The sequence below is a fragment of the Schistocerca cancellata genome, chromosome 3, assembly GCF_023864275.1.
Source record: "Schistocerca cancellata isolate TAMUIC-IGC-003103 chromosome 3, iqSchCanc2.1, whole genome shotgun sequence".
NCBI lineage: Eukaryota > Metazoa > Arthropoda > Insecta > Orthoptera > Acrididae > Schistocerca > Schistocerca cancellata.
In genome coordinates, this window is record NC_064628.1 from 857,228,883 (window position 1) to 857,246,498 (window position 17,616).

The 17,616-nt window shown below is 39.0% G+C and overlaps 1 protein-coding gene across 1 annotated transcript in view; it reads right to left on the reverse strand.

Moving 5' to 3' along the window:
* Positions 1-17,330, reverse strand: part of LOC126176612 (solute carrier family 22 member 7-like) — a 569,470-nt gene extending 552,140 nt beyond the window's left edge. Inside the window, exon 1 of the mRNA XM_049923772.1 lies at positions 17,266-17,330. The gene's annotated coding sequence lies outside the window, so the exon portion shown is untranslated. The remainder of the gene's footprint in view (positions 1-17,265) is intronic.
* Positions 17,331-17,616: the final 286 nt, after the last annotated feature.

The window sequence follows — 17,616 nt, forward strand, 5'->3', positions numbered from 1 at the left end:
ACCAAGAATAAGGAATGGGAACACACTTATTTTCGTGACTATAGAATTAGCATCAAAATATATCACGTTGACCCCTCTGAAACGTGCAGCAGGTATTACTATCAGTAAGGCACTACAGTGTGATTTCCTTAAAGAAGTGGGACATGTACAAAGGTTAATTTCAGACAATGGGCCACAACATAGGTCAAAACCATGGTTAGCAACTTTGAAAAGACACAAAATTAAACCCATATTCATATCCCACTACAAACAAAGCGCTAATAGTGCCGGATGGACAATGAAAGATATACTGTAGCTCATGACACATGACATGGGATGCAAATTTACACCAGTTACGAAATATCGTTAATGAAATCTCACACAGTACTACGCATTTACCGCAAATCACAGTACTCAAGAACAAAAGACATGTGGATAGGGTAAGAGAAGTGGAACTGTTCCCCCCATCCAGAAAACCATCACACCAACAGATCATCAAAATAGCATTGGAAAACATTACACCAGGAGCTGAAAAATGGAAGCTTAGAGCGGACGGAGGTGCATCCACACGAAAATTCTCGGTGGGATGGTTGGTTCTTGTTAGAACACATGTGTTATCAGATAAAGGGAAACAGGCCTTCCACAAATTTTATCCCGTATATAAAGGAACTATGGTAATTAATAAAATATTTCGTGCCAATGCAGTGGAATTGGTAAACCCATGAACTGGAAAGACTATAGCCATCTTAAAGTTTATAATGAATAAAATGTTTTACAGTAATTACATGATAAATAGCCAAAAGAATAATCAATAGACCACACATAATATAGGAGAATGACTTTTATGTTACAGGTTGCAGCAAGATATCTTGAAGCAGACAGATGAACCAAAAAAAAGTAACTATTCATCTCTAAATCTCATCACACTAATTAATTGAAATAGTAGAGTAGATCAAAAGGAATAATAAACTGGTAACTAATAGCATGACAAACTAACACATTAATCCATGTAAGTCACCCATCATATTCATATATGAAGTGAAGAAAACGTACAACACAAAATACAGACGTATAAATGATAAACGTATTAAACTAAACAAGTATTTAAATATCGAATATATATTCATTAGTGTTATTCATGTACATGTTCATACATTCAAAAATTCAATAACAAATTCTGCATAACTGTTTAATGTAAAGTTCATATATATTGTATTATCTATGTAATTATTTATTGTTAAAACTGTTGTAAATTTATGTAAAAGAATTGTAAAGGTTGAAAAGGTGAGGAAGAAGTATGCCATGTCATCACCAACGTCTGGGGAAAGCAAGGCACCACCAAACTGATGTTAAAAAAAATCCAGAGTCTACGGGAAGCTACTGGTCTGAGTGAGAACAATTGCACAACATGGCATATCAATAAATCAGGAACCAAGGGAAAGAATTAGCTGACTCACGCCTCACATTAGGGCGGATAATGCGCCAGGTGGACAACGAGCCAGATGTTAAGGAATGTGTCTCACGCTTCACCACCGCTTTACCACAAAGATTGGGGAAATATAGCCATTGAGACATCTGGAACACCTGCGACGAAGGCATGCAAACCTCATTAGCGGCAATAATAGCGAGAGGAAACAAGCTCACAATATAATTATGACCACGTGGAAAAGTATATACAGAATATTTCTCTTAATGACCTAAGAGACACGTGTATATCTGAAAGCAGATTTATCACTTCCACGATATAGTCAAACTTAGTATCTCATAATAACAACTGGTAATCCTTTCAAATAATTTTTCTCAAATAATTTCTCTAAACAGCAAATCCTATCCCTACGCCTGAGAAGCACAAGTTCCAAGACAGAAGACATAAAGAAGCATCAAGCAAAGAGAAGGGAGGTCCTAAGATGAGGACAGAAGACAGAAGATTCCTTTTTTTTTCAATCCCTTACCTCAACACTGGTACCATATTTGTCTGATTCACTATAAGTAATAATCAACAAACAATAATCAACAGAACAGCTGTCAAATCTGTGAGCAGAGCACATATTTGGGGCAATATACAGTACTCAACCATCGAGTCGTTACATTAGACGTCCTCGATGGCAACCGTACCAGAAAATGAGCACGGACAATTATGTCATCGCCTTATGACAGTACCTTGGCAAAATCGACCATGTATTAGCAGTCATATTCAATCACTCAGAACTGTAGACATCGCTGAACTTCAGTTACGGCAGAGTCTACAACCATCGACCAACATCAGCAACCACTAATCAGCAACATCGAGAAGAAAACCAGCAGAAAGTGAAATTGTACTGAGAAAAACTGATGCGTGTAGCAAAGTCATGGTAAAACAGTAGAAAAAGAAAAAAGAAAAGACACTCATTCAAACGAACACATAAAAGTTTACATGACAGTTGACTTGTACCCCCGCAAATTTGTAATTTCCTTGTAATGTTGTAAATTCATTGTAATGTAATTGAAGAATGTACCCTGTTTTTATGTTATGTAGTTCACATGTAAAGTTGTTTCATTTAATCTGAATTATCAGATTTTATATGTTTATATTTCATATGTAAAGTCCAGTCATTTAATTACTGGTATATTGCAGATACAGAAACAATATTTGTAAAGACAAATAATGATTGCATTAATGTAATGAGAACTGAATCAGATAATAGAGATATACGGGTTGAGGCTACAGATATTAGGAACAACAAAACGTTTCCATAACTTCAAGTCATCCTCATCAATTTCATGAGTGTTTGATAAATGTGGAATGACTGTAATTATTACTGACAAAGGACAATATCAGAGTGCATGAAACATTTTAAAATACATTAACAACAAAAGAGAGAAGTTGTAGGAGAAATCAGGACTCTTATAAGGACTGTAAAGACAAGATCATCAAGAGAATATAACATGTAAAGTCAGGATTCAAATTAGAAATTCAAGACTAAAAATATGATTATCGAGAATAGGTTAGACCACTAGCTGGACAATGGAAAATTAATTGATATTATAATTTTGTACTGCAATTACCAATGCCTCGCAGCAGTACAAAATGAAGTCGGAAGGAACGGCATGTCTAAGGTGTCCACATTTTTGTGCCTTTCATAAGCTGCATAATGACGATACCGAAAAAATCCCCAGCAAATAACAATATTATTGACAACAGGAAATAATTAGAGCCATCTCATGTACAGCATAACAAACGATTTACCCTTTTAACTACAGGGTCATGAGTAATATAACAAAGTGAATGCAGCTTGGAGACCGACAGGGCAGGTGGCTAATGACACTGGAGTGACTCAATTAGCTTTAACAAAAGAAAGCCCAGGTGCACAGAAGAAAGAAATAAGGGAAAATAAATATAATACCTATCAGAATGAACACGGCCAGGACGCAAGTAAGTGGCCAGATTGCATTAATGAGTGGAGACCCGGGCAAGAGAAATAAGAATTTACTTTTAACGTGGGAGCGGTCGGCTGAAGCCAGACGCGTGACGAAGTAGAGTCAAGGTGGGGATGATAACGTCATATAAAAGCACTTTGAGAACTGAATTAAGACACAGAGAGAACGGGGGTTGACGTCTAGAGGTGGGCCACACACCTGCGTGTGGTAAAGGCGCGACTCTTTAAGAGTCAGTGAGGACGACACACTTCACGTATCGTGGCAACAAACGTAAAGCGATAGTTAAACATTCCTGCGGAAATCTTTTCTGACTGAATTTTGCGCAAATCGATTCAACCCAGAGCGAGTGTGCAATTACCACTAATTTCGACTAGTGAAATTTGAATGTTCCACGGAACACATAGCGTTTGAGACTGATTACTTTCGGTCAAGGCGAGAGTAGGGAATTAGCGATTTCAGATCCAGCACGGAGACAACGCCGCCGCAGTTGGCGTTTGGTAATGTATGAAGTGCTTTTGGCGAAATTAAATGTTGAGTCCAGTTTTGCGAGAGTTGCATACTCCAACATATGTACGCTATGAACAGAGAAATTCTAGAGCTAATTACTAACCTACCCTCCAATACATACATGAGAATAGATTGAATAAAGTCATCCTCCCCCAACTTAGTTCACTGTGCAGCTATGACTTAGGTGTAATTTCCCTGCTAAAGATTTACTTGTTTCAATTGATAACATTTTCACATATAGATATATAGGTTGATTAATTACATATTCAATGTTTAAATATTAATCGATTTATTGAGAAAGGAAGTAATTAAACTTGCTTATTGATTATAACTTGATTCTAGAGAGCTTTGGTAAATTAAATGTAATATACTGTAGAAGAGGGAGATATTGTGTTATCATTTTAGGTTAAATCCCAGACTTATCATTAATATCAATTTATTTATTCTTGGAACGTCACAGTAGCATTTTTCATTACTTTGAGATAGCTATGTAAAATGTCTGTTTATCACCCTGGGCTTGAGAAGACAGTCAGGACGTTATCCTGGGCGACATTCAAAATTAACAAATACAACGACACATTACATCCTGATCCAATAAACCGGTAATATTACTAACATAGTCACATTCAAAACAACCGTTGCGTTTCCCTTGTCAACAGGACAATTTACTCGTTTGTTGAAGTCTACCAGATGCGATAATACTAGTATTGAGGTTGCTGGAAGAGAAATAACATCCTCCGAAATACTTCTTTGATGACAGACGTGCTATTAACTAAAAATTAGTCTCTTTGAGAGGGTTTTACATTAGGAATACTGGGGTATTTTTTTGTAGCGTGTAGCGGGGTTCTATAGATTTGATTTATTAAGCAATGATAGATGGCGCTGTTTTCTACAGAGATGTTGCGCTAATCTAATACAGAATTTTGCACGATGGAAATTAGTGCCGTTTTAAGTAGTGATTTGTTGAGTTTTTCTATTCTTTGTGAGCGATTAGCTTAACTATAGGTTACGTTTATGCTCAATTTGCCTCATTGTCTTAACACAATACTGGGTTAAATGCGTAGTTAGGCAATTTACACTGTCTATGCAAAAAGTTCTGAGAGTGATTTTATGTGAGTGGATCTCCGATTTCCTGCCAGAGAGGTCACAGTTCGTAGTAATTGACGGAAAGTTATCGAATAAAACAGAAGTGATTTCAGGCGTTCCTCAAGGTAGTGTTATAGGACCTTTTCTGTTCCTTATCTATATAAACGATTTGGGAGACAATCTGAGCAGCCGTCTTTGGTTGTTTGCAGATGACGCTGTCGTTTATCGACTAATAAAGTCATCAGAAGATCAAAACAAACTGCAAAACGATTTACAAAAAATATCTGAATGGTGAGAAAAGTGGCAGTTGACCCTAAATAACGAACAATGTGAGGTCATCCACATGAGTGCTAAAAGGAACTCGTTGAACTTCAGTTACACGATAAATCAGTCTAATCTAAAAGCCGTAAATTCAACTAAATACCTAGGTATTTGTGGTGTGCGTACTGTAAGACCTTCGGTACACACACCATCAGATTATTTGACTTGTCGCTCTAACGAAGTAGGCGAGTGCCAGCAATATGTCTCGTGGTCTTATTGTGGCGTGTTTATCTTCTGCCGTTAGGTCAGAAGATAGAAATGCCACTTACATGCTTAGAGTAGCATATTGATAGTGACCAACTTTAAACAGTACTTGATTAATTTTCACACACATTTATTAAAATAATAACAATCATAAACCTTACTTAACTTGATTCTGGATACTTTTTACAGTTGACAATCTCAAGTTCCTTTGGTCTTGGTACGTTAATCTTATTCTCACATGGCTATGTACAGGAATATGGTAATCTTATTAGGCGCAGACTGAAACCTGACTATAGACTAATGCAGACTGGTGTAGCCTGATTAATCAGAGGTCTGTACACTCGTTATAATACCTCGCGTGTTCAGGTATCAATGCGCGAGTGTGATCTGCAAGGAGAAAAGGTTCTAAGTTAGCAGCAATCTCATTGGCTGCATTACATATTAATAGGCGGATCGGCGGAAGCAGAATTTGGTCCATCTCTAAGACAGCGCCATCTCGTAGTGCGGAGACGAACGAACGCTGTGCCTGCGCTGTTGTGCTTAGCGGGGCGTGCTCTAGTGGGAAAGTTGTGTACGCGCTGTCTGCACGGAACTATGTACACAACAGTATTACAATTAGGAACAACTTAAATTGGAAGGAACATATAGAAAATGTTGTGGGGATGATTAACCAAAGACTGCGTTTTATTTCCAAGACACTTAGAAAATGTAACCGACCTACTAAGGAGACTGCCTACACTACGCTTGTCTGTCCTCTTTTAGAATACTGCTGCGGAGTCCGGAACCCTTACCAGGTGGGATTGACGGAGAACATCGAAAAAGTTCAAAGAAAGGCAGCACGTTTTGTATTACCGCGAAATATGGGAGAGAGTGTCACAGAAACGATACAGGATATTGGCTAGGAATCATTAAAAGAAATGCGTTTTTCGTTGCGACTGAATCTTCTCACGAAATTCTAATCACAAGCTTTCTCCTCCGAATGTAAAAATATTTTGTTGACACCGACCTACATAGGGCGGAACGATCACCACGATAAAATAAGGGAAATCAGCGCTTGTACGGAAAGATATAGGTGTTCATCCTTTCTGCACGCTATACGAGATTGGAATAATAGAGAATTGTGAAGGTGGTTCTATGAACCCTCTGCCAGGCATTTAAATGTGATTTGCATAGTATCCATGTAGATCTAGATGTAGATGTAGATGTAGTGACGTGTGTCAAAATGCCTGGACAGTTTACTTATCAAGGACTCTAAATTCCATTTCAAGTTGCCCCTCGTTTGCGACTACTATTTGTAAATCTCCAAAATTAAGTATTGCCAGTTGCTTTCTAGAAATAAAACTGCTAATGTTATTTGTTTGAAATTGTTAAATAGCATTCGGAGAACGCTGCATCCCGTAGGCACCCTATTAGCGACGAGTGCGCAAGACCTCACACTTTATAGTCACCTGCACCTCTGTTACTCGTTGTAATAGTTTCTATTTTCATCAGAACGTATGTAATTACGTTTTTGCGCTGAGAAATTGATTTAGGTTAGGTTAGGTTAGGTTACCATTGTGTTGGAGCGGCGACCATCTCGTCGACCCACTCATCGGCCACATCTCTCCTCAGAGGGGACCATAATGCGGCTGGGTTGAGTGGTTGCCTGAAGCTGTTTTATTGTCCTCTTCCTTTCCCACATTACTAACCTTTCCAACAATTTCTCACACAAATCTGATTCTCTTCGATACTACTGGATGAATGTAGATTTTTCCCTTAGAGAAGCGTTAAATGCCAAATGGTTCCCTGCCTCTTTGTCCTATGTTATGTTAGAGCTGTAGCCACGTTTAATATTGTAGACTCCTAGTTTATGACAGTGAGAATATTTTCTCTCACTCCCCAAACTATGGAACGATGGGAAATTTTATATATTTACCCCCACATGTAGACGTAATAATGACGATCTAATCATTTGTTTTCTTCCTACCTGTTTCTCTGTATTGTACCAGTGCCAATGAATCTGAGAGTCTGAAACACTTACTGTCTCCTGAAAAAGGAATACGCAACATTGTGTCAGTCACTGGATGAAAAAAAGGCTTTTATGAAAGAAAAGTTATCATGACCCACAATGAAATACTCAGTATCAGTAGCTTAATGACAAATGATGATTAAATGTCCCCAGTGATCACTCCCAATCCCCAGATATAAAAAGTTTATCCTCTTGCCTACCTCTTTCTCAATCATGAAGGTAAATTACCGTGCAACACCCCTCCTCCAACCCTTATGTTAGCTTGTATTCTTTAGGGTGGGGCACAAATTATTTGAAAAATAAAGAAGTTTCATTAGCTGATTTGTGGTTTGTAAATCAGCCTCCCATATATTTCAGTAAGTATTTCTTAAGATTCCAATAGTTCCTTGTATCAGAACACTGGTGTGGAGATTAACTGCTTTTAACGAGAACGCTTAATAGCTTCTATTAATTTAATTTGATTAGATCTACTGCGTTTCTTAAGAAAAACCGCATTTTAAAGTATAGTACTGTATAATAATATTATTCAGGCCTGTTTCTATAATTAACAATGGATCTGGCCAGACTAGTGGTGATTTTTGGGCTGGACCTCACCTTAAGAGCACATGGATTCATAACTATATACGTACTCACCACTCGCTTAGTGTACCAGGAAAACATCAGCCCAGTTTTCTAAATCCTTTTCTACAACCTCCCCCTCCCCCTATTCATTCACTCCAAACAATAGTTCCTCTTACAGTCCAGATACACAATTTTATAAGTACTTTTTTGAAAGTATGGTCTTCACTACTAAACTTATTTTAATTATAAATTTACGATTTTGGTTTTTCACTGATTACATATCCTTCAACATTCTACAACTGTTATAGCGAAATATATCTGTTTTCTGTTTCACTATTTAAGCTATTCTTCTCCATTTTTGTTACCATAATATTTCAGCACAGTATGACCTACAGCACTGATTAGTTAATATCATAACTAGAAATATTAGCAATGTACGTTTTTGTATAGTAGTCTGCATTCACATTCACAATATAAAAAGCTTTGGCTTGTAATCAAAATATTATGACAGGTTATGGCGACAGCTGACGTTTACGTATAAACATGTAGACTGATATTTGTATTTCCGTATGAAATGTTTTTGTAGTAGAAGGGTAACAGTTCGTTATGTCCCAAAACCTTTGAGTTAATACTTATATTTGAGGTAGGTGACGTAAATTATTTGGAAGTTAAGCATTCCTGCATCCCAGCATAGTACTTCAAATTACCTAAACCGGTTCTCGTCCACAATAATTAACATAAAATGTCACAGCCAGTACCGTTTTCCAGCGCAGATGTAATAACCATAGTTAGATTCCAGTCTTCAACTACATAGTTTTGTTACCTCAATTTTTCAGCACAGTATGACCTAATGCATTGATTACTTAATATCATAACTAATGATTTCATGAAATTCACTGTAACTGGCAGTGTGGCACTCGCATATGTAAATGAGGGGATTCACAATTTATTCTTATGAATTTGTAACCAGTAACATTTGTTCTAATCCAGAGTTCTGTTGGTAGTTGTAATTCATGAAAAAGAATAAATTCCAACGTAGCCAAATTGTAAACTATTATGTGCTTTTCAAAATAACAGTTTAATCTTCCGCCCGTCTATAAATAGATGTCATCCAAAATAGTCATTTGGAAGGTACTTGAGTAATTTCTAAATTCAAGTGCACTCCACAATTACGTAAATTCTCTGCACAAAAATATGCACACCACTAATGGCAAAATTCAATGTAATTATTTTCAAGTGATACCTGTAATTTCAAGTAATTCACTTTTTTATGTGAACTGTGATGTGATCAACAGGTACCGTGAACTACCAGTGTCATCGGACTGAATTGCTGTAGGACACATTGATCTGTACAATGGGATCACTTAAACGATTCACTGGTGTGCAGTTGTCTTAACAGAGACTGTGTTAAGTGAGAAGTGTGATATTTTCGTATAAACAGAAAATTGTTCGTAGCACAATCGAACACTCAACTCCAGCAGTGGACAGTCACTCTTAATCAATGTGGGCTGTGTCCAGGGTAGTTGCACAAATAATGTTTGGTAGTGTAACGAACTGGTCACCCTATTTAATAAGTGAACTTACCATGGAATAAAAGTATGACTTATTATTATCTAAAATATTGTGTTGAGCATCTATTTTAGCAAACACCACCCTGCACTCGTTTAAACTTTGATATGATCAAGGTTTAAGTTATTGGCTTTCAGCCGTTATTAAATTAAAGTGGCTTTCAGCTGGTAATAAAGTCCCAAAGATTAAAGCTGTGTGTTTAAAAAAAAAATTCTTTTGGGCTCTTGTAATGTTTGATCAAATAATTAAGTTGTATGTCGAGTGTAATTGTCAGCCCCTTATTTTGTCATCTTTCCTCGATTTAAACTGCCTGTCCTGTCCTACAGGTTTAGCAGGACGTCTCAGTCTCCGGGTAGCGTAACATAACCAGCACTCAGTCCATTCCAAGTAAACACAATCGCACCATTATGGAGCCACCACTACCTTGCAACTTCCCTTGTCAACAACTGGGATCCATAGCGTCTTGGTGTCTGCGGCACATTAGAACACTACCATCAGCTCTTACCAACTGAAATCGGAACTCATCTGACCAGGCCACTGTTTTCTGATCGTCTAGGATCGATCCCATATGGTCACGAGCCCAGGAGAGGTGCTGTAGGTGTTGTCGTGCTGTTAACAAAGGCACTCGCATTGGTCGTCTGTTGCCACAGCCCATTAACATCAGATTTCGCAGCACTGTCCTAACGATACCTCTCATATTGATTTCTGGGTTATTTCACGCAGTGTTGCTCGTCTGTTAGCACTGACAACTCTACGCGAATGCCACTGCCCTGAGTGCTTAAGCGAAAGCCGTCGGTGAGAGGTGAGAGGAAATGCCAGAAATTTAGCGTTGTCGCCGCTCTGAGAGACTCTGTGCATCTGTGAATATTGAATTCCATAAAGATTTCCGAAATGGAATGTCGCATGCGTCTAGTCCCAACAATCACTCCGCGCTCAAAGGAGAAAACACAATAATATTGAAATAACGGAAATCAATGCTCTCACGGACAGATATATCTGTTCGTTTTTTCTGCGCTCTGTTCGAGGGTGGAATAGTGGAGAATTATCACGAAGTTGGTCCGATGAATCATCTTCCAGGCACTTAAGTGTGATTTGCAGAGTACCCATGTAGACTTAACTGTAGAACGTGGATGTCTGTTAATTCCCGTCGTGCTGTGATAATCGCATCGGAAACATATTTGCACGGATCCCTGAGCACAAATGACAGCTGCACCCTTGCACTGCCCTCCTATATCTTGTGAACGCAATACTGTCGCCATCTGTACATGTGAAAATCGCTGTCCCATGACTTTCTTCACCACAATGTACACAAAATCGGTTTACGTGATTGGTCAAAACAGACACGTCATGCAGCAACTCTCGGGGGCTTCACTCGCCAAGCCCACAACTGACTGAATTGATACATTTTGAAAAAAATATTTCATAAGAATAGATATACCAAATATCAGATTGAGAGAGCTCTGCAAGCGAAAAAACCAGACCGACCGAAAAAAAAGCAAGAAGAAAGAAATGTAAAGCCTATAGTTTTTCTATCGTATGTAGGAAATATTTCTTCTAAAACTGCAAGAGTGTATATGATATATAATATCGAGATTCCTACTTTATGACACTGAGAATATTTCCTTCCAGTTATACTACTTTTAAATTAACTGTGTTATTCGTATGAAAACCTATTTCCACAATTGATTTTCGACGTATGTATGCAATTCTACCAGAGATTCCCTCAAAATGTCATGCTGGAAAATTTTACGGACTTAGTCTCTTGTGCATACCTAATTATGCCGATCTAATCACTGTTTCCGACCTATCTGTTTGTTTGTATCGTACTAGTGTCAATATATCTAAAGGTTTGAAGCACTTGCCAGTTTCTAAAAGTAGAATATGCAGCATTTCGTCAATAATTGCATGTAAAAGGTTTTTATGAACGAAAAACTAACATGACCCGCTATGAAGTTCGTAGTAGTACTGGATGATGGTAAATGATGAACGTATGCTGCCAATGATTATTCTTAAACCTCAGATATATGAAGTTAACTGCTTGTCTACCTCATTTTCAGTCGCGGAAGTAAATAACAATGCAAACTACTAAAAATACGTTTTCATCTCTCCCATCAAATGTTCAAATGTGTGTGAAATCCTATAGGACTTAACTGCTAAGGTCATCAGTCCCTAAGTTTACACACTACTTATCCTAAATTATCCTAATGGCAAACACACACACCCATGCCCGAGGGAGGACTCGAACCTCCGCCGGGACCAGCCGCACAGTCCATGACTGCAGCGCCTAAGACCGCTTGGCTAATCCAGGGCGGCTCTCTCCCATCAATGAGCATAACTGTATAATCGGCGTAGTGGCAATAAAATAAAATCATACCATAATATTCGAAGAATTACTTCAGGGAGAAAAATATTTAAATGCAACCTTGGCTCTGAAGTGCTTCTTCAAATATTAAAATCTGCAGATAGCCCCTGATGAGAATGTCTTTTTAAGTGAGGGCTATAAATAAAAAACTATTCTTTAAAAATGTGTTACCCAGTGCCCCAGCTAAATATCACCCCTCATCCAACCTTTATGTTTGTTTGTATACCTAAGTGTGGAACACAAAGTATCTGAAAGAAAAAATTATCTGAAGAAATTCAGTTACTTTCTTATACTTCAGTAAGTTTTTCTTATGGGAACATTGCTATAGAGACTAACTACTTCTAATGAGAAGACTTAATATTTTCACTTAGTTTGATAAGATCTTCTGCGTTTTGTAAGAAATATTTCGTTTGAAAATGTAGGAACGTACAGTTATCTTATTCCATTTAAGAACCGTTCAGATTACCGGGTCTGACTCTATAATTAACGACTGGTCTGGTCAGACTAATTGTTATATTTGGGCTGGACATTAATTGAAGAGCCCATTTATTCATAACTGTGTATGTATTCACCACTCATTGTACCAGGAAAGCATCCACCCATGTTTTACAATCTCAATCTTCCTCCATCCATTCTGTCTTACAATGGTTCCTCCCACCACTTTTTTTAAAGTATGGATTTCCCTACTTACTGTATTTTGCTCACATATTTACGACTTTCGTTTTTCACTGATTGCGTATAGTTTCTACATGTTACAAATATTATAACGATTTATACCTGTTCTCGATTTCACTAATTAAGTCATTCTTCTCCATTTTCGTATGTATAGAAATTTTAGGACTGTGCAGTTGTGTCTGTATTCACATTCACAATATAAATACAATAGGTACAGCATGTAAGCAAAATATTAGGATCACTTTACGGCGACGGTTAGTGGTTATTTATATACACTATGTGATCAAGAGTATCCGGACACATGGCTGAAAATGACTTACAAGTTCGTGGCGTCCTTCATGTGTAATGCTGGAATTCAATAGTGTTGGTCGATTATTAGCCTTGACGACAGCTTCTACTCTCGCAGGCATACGCTGAATGGTTTCTTGGAGAATGGCAGCCTATTCTTCATGGAGTGTTGCACTGAGGAGAGGTATCTATGGCGGTCGTGAGGCCTGGCACGACGTAGGCGTTCCGAAACATTACCAAGGTGTTCTATAGGACTCAGGTCAGGACTGTGCAGGCCAGTCAATTATAGGGATGTTACTGTCGTGTAACCACCCCGCCACAGGCCGTGCATTATGAATAGGTGCTCGATCGTGTTGGAAGATGCAACCGCCATCCTGGAATTGCTCTTCAATAGTGGATAGCAAGAAGGTGCTTGAAACATCAATGTAGGCCTGTGATGTGATAGCGCCACGCAAAACAACAAGGGGTGCAAGCCCCCTCCATGAAAAACACGACCACACCATAACACCACCGCCGCCGAATTTTACTGTTGGCACTGCACACGCTCGCAGATGACGTTCACCGGGCATTCGCCATACCCGCACCCTGCCATGGGATCGCCACATTTTGTACCGTGCTTCCCCACTCCACACAACGTTTTTCCAGCGTTCAATCGTCCAATGTTTACGCTCCTTACACCAAGCGAGGCGTCGTTTGACATTTACCGACTTGATGTGTGGCTTATGAGAAGCTGCTCGACCATGAAATCCAAGTATTCTCATCTAATGGCTAACTGTCATAGTACTTTCAGTGGATCCTGATGCAGTTTTGAAATCCTGTATTTGGATTTCCTGGATAGATGACTGCCTATTACAGATTACGAGCCACTTCAAATGTCGGCGGTCTCTGACAGTCAACAGACGAGGTCGGCCTGTACACTTTCGTGCTGTACGTGTCCCTTCACCTTCCCACTTCACTATCACGTCGGATACAGTGGACCTAGGGATTTTTAAGACTGTGGAAATCTCGCGTACAGACGTATGAAACAAGTGACACCCAATCACCTGACCACGTTAGAATTTCGTGAGTTCCGCGGAGCGCCACAATCTGCTCTCTCACGATGTCTAATGACTACTAAGGGCCGGCCGCTGTGGTCGAGCGGTTCTAGACGCTTCAGTCCGGAACCGAGCTGCTGCTGCGGTCGCAGGTTCGAATCCTGTCTCTGACATGGATGCATGTGATGTCCTTAGGTTAGTTGGGTTTTAGTAGTTCTACGTCTAGGGGACTGATGACCTCAGATGTTAACTCCCATAGTGCTTAGAGCCATTTGAACCATTTTTTGACTACTGAGGTCGCTGATCGGAGTAGTTGGCAGTGGGTGGCAGCACAACGCACCTAATATGAAAAACGTATGTTTTTGGAGGTGTCCGGATACTTTTCATCACTTAGTGCTCCTACAGACTAACATATTTAGATTTATACGATATATTTTCGTAGTCGTAGGGTAAAGATGTAACATATTTAACACAATCATGTCATGGGCTATTCCGTACTGTTATGACACTAAATTTCGCAAGCAAGTCATTCGTTCCTCTGCTAGAGAGAAACTCTGCTAGTTTTCAAACATTATCCTCATGTAGACCGTGTAACGGATTACGGTGACTTCTTTCATATTACATAGTTTTAGGAAGTCAAATTAAACACCTTTCGGCCGTCAAATTTCAACCTTTTTTATTTGGCAACCAGTTTCAGCGCTTTACTGCACTATCTTCAGGCCCTGCACTGACGTGTAGGAAGAATCTACTTTGGTTGTGATCGAAACAGGGGCAAGCAACACTGGTATTAGTAGATATTTGCTATAGTGATCACTTCAACCATCACGTACCTGCAGGTGGTGACTGATGTGATCACTATAGCAAATACCATCTGCGGGTTGTTCAGAGTAATAGACTCATCCTACCAGGGGACTCTAATGGGTGCCTGGAGAAGATGCACACACATACTACATTTTGACACAGCCATCGACCAAGAAGGATAATGGACTTCTAAAATATGTACAGTCCAGGTACTACAATGGCCTAGAAGGATCCTTGAAGTGATGTCCACTACCGCTGGTTCTGACATAGCCTTTGACCATAAAGCATAATCTATTAAAATAACACGAGTGCTCCTACTAGTGGACTGCAGTAAGTTGCTCGAGACAACGCTCACTCTAATTTCGTTCTGAAGCAGCCATCCGGCAAGAATCAGTGGGCTACACACCAACATCTAGTGGACTTCAGTAGCTGCCTTGAGAATATACTCACTTCTATTCCTTTTTTTATGCAGCCATCAGCCAAGAAGTATAATGGTGTACTGGAATGACGTAGAGTCCTGCTCTAGTGAACTCTAGCAAGTGCCTGAAACGATGTTCTCTTCTATTATGTTCTGACGTAACCATCGTCCTAGTAGAATAATGGGATATTAGAATGACCAGAGTAACTCCACTAGTGGACAGGGGACCTTGGGGAGATGGTCATTCGTAGTACGTTCTGAAGCAACCACCTGTAACAGTCCAGTCTGGTTCTTTACACAAGAATGTTCTACTCACCTTCCACTGGTCTTCTCATGCAACACACGTTTCCCTGAAGAAAGCTATCGGTGCTTGTCATCTAGAGAAGCTGTAGTTAACACTAGCCGCTCTAAACGTATTTACTGGACGCAAAAAATTGTTTTCTAGTTTCATTTTGTACTACCTAGTAAATGAGAGAAAGTAATCTAATAAAAATTTCAATATACTGTCACATCTAGGACACCATTTCAACTGCCAAATCCTAATTAATTTTGAGTTAACATTACGACATTCGCAACTAGAAGCATTCACTCTCAATATCCATCTGGGTATACAGCGTAACCTATTACTGTAAAAGTACACACCCATCGGAGGTTCGAGTCCTCCCTCTGGAAAGCGGGTTTGTGCTATCTTTAGCGTAAGTTAGTTTAAGTTAGATTAAGTAGCGTGTGAGCCTAGCGACCGATGACCTCAGGAGTTTAGTCCAATAGGAACTTACCACAAATAGAAAAACACATACTGAATGTCTGTGAATTGCACGCCCGCTCAATATTGTACAGAGCGTTCATTTCAAACTATCAGTTCTAGGTTACTGTGATGTGGTCGGAAAAGTGAGGTCACTTGTTAATAGTGGAAGTGTTATGTGTCAGAAGATATAGTCATCAGCTACAGAGGTATGAGAATCAGATACAAAACCTTCTGTGATATACACTAGCAGCCATCGTATGTTGACTTCATAAAATTTATGTTACCAGCAACACTCACGAACTTTCAGAAAGGTCATAAATTTACATCATACTTCAAAAGACGCACACATTTAAGGGGATCAGATTAAATTTATTCAGAAGGCGAAAGCCGACCATTTATACTACCAAACTACAAAAACAGTGCATACCGCACAGGTGTCCTTGCAGGATGCCTATTTATCAGTTTTCCAGGGTAACTAAAGTTACAGTATTTCATGTAATTATTCACCAAATAGAAAAATTTAAAACACTGCCGTAGTCTACTCAGTAAGAGGTTCAACCTTACGCTGAAGGTTTTTACACAATAAGTCAAGTATTACAGGTAGAAATTGTCTACAGATCTTGAGGCAGGACACGCATACTCCCTAGACTATATTCATCCAGCATTTGAGATTGAGAGGACTTATCGACTTCCAACAAACAATAAATACAATTTCAAACCTTTTCGAAACTGTTTTGTCGACCCCTGCCCTTCCCTCGCACCTTACCACAAAATAATGAAAGAAAAAATTGTAATCGCCTACTACTGATCATGTAGTAAAACTTCAACATGAGTCACCACTGAATGTATCTGCAAAACTACATCACTGTACTACACGTACTTCAGAACGTGTCACTTCATAAACAAGAAGACGCGAGGAAAACGGAGCAGAAATTACTCACACTACACTCATTCATTCTTTGATAATGAGTCATTTGCCACTGCTAACAGACTTTCGATATAATTTCAAACCTTTTCTATTTTCATTGTCTGACGGTGAATATACTGTAATTAATACAACCCAACATAATTAGGGTTTTGAATCTTCAACCACAAACGTTTTACATGAATGGCGTTACATTTTTAACACATTAACAATGCAAGGGAGTTATATTCTTCGAAGAATTTGGAAGTAGGGGTTTACCGGTGATAAAGCTAAAGCATCGGCGTGAGGTTAGTATAAGGCAGAGCCTTCCTAAAATTTCCCATATAATAATGCAAAATGAAGAAAGTAAACTATTTAGGCCGTACCTGAAAAGCAATGGAATCGTCTTCGTGAGCAAGGTTTCGCATCGCTGTAGTTCCGCGTATGGCCGTGCAGTGACTGGTTCGGTGCGCGACACACCGTTCATACTTTTTTAGCTCCAATACACCATCCACGCGGGTGTTAGTCGTAGAAGGACAGATAGTATATCGCATTTTATCACTCGTATTTCAAGAAAATGCCAGTACACCATACCGTTTACTATTATGCCACTGTACTTCCCTATACTTATCTGCACGTCCACTTGTTTTCTTACAGTTACGTCTCCTGAAATATGTAAATATTCATGTCACACAACGCGCGCTATCGCAGGAAATGATTCATTGTCGGGAACTGTT